We start from the raw sequence: 697 nt of genomic DNA, 5'->3' as shown, positions 1-697 counted from the left end.
ACAGTGAAGGGGCTGTAGCAGTATGAATGGGAGCTGATGCTGACAGATCCTGCTGGCACGGCAGGGGTTAAGAGAGCAGCGATCGTGGCTCCATAGAAACACACTCCACAAGACGATCGCAGTCAGTCTTGAGAAATCAGTCGATTTCTCATGCTCTCTCACGCACAAACACAACTGCAAAAAGAACAAAAACACTGGAGGTTTCGCTCAGCGGGGGGGGGGGGGGGGGGGGGGGGAGAAGTGCTAAAGTGTCTCCGATGCTCCTACAACTCGTTGAATGATTTAAAACACAAACACAGGAGAGATGTGAAGTGCAAGAAGTGGGATGTGGAGGAGAGATGGAGGAGAGAGAGAGGAGAGAGAGATGGAGGAGACAGAAAGATGGAGGAGAGAGAGATGGAGGAGAGAGAGATACAGGGGAGAGAGAGATGCAAGGGGAGAGAGAGAGAAGCAATAAGCCATCAAGCAGCAAATAGAGAGAGGGAGGGAGGGAAGAGAATGAGATGGAAAAGTTGTTTGATGTCAAGTCGTATTGATTGGCCTACATAGAATAGATTAAGACAATGGAAATGTGCTGGCTCTCCCTTCAGGGTTTGTGTTTATGAAGTCAGATTTAAATCTGCGGGTTCCACTTGTTCAGCACATCACTCCCATCGTCACTTCTCCTGTCAGCTGACTGGAGTCCTTCAGAGTGGAG

This window comes from Osmerus eperlanus, chromosome 2, assembly GCF_963692335.1.
Source record: "Osmerus eperlanus chromosome 2, fOsmEpe2.1, whole genome shotgun sequence".
NCBI classification, from domain to species: Eukaryota; Metazoa; Chordata; class Actinopteri; order Osmeriformes; family Osmeridae; genus Osmerus; species Osmerus eperlanus.
The sequence above is the reverse complement of the archived record's forward strand: the minus strand, read 5'-3'. Positions refer to the sequence as shown.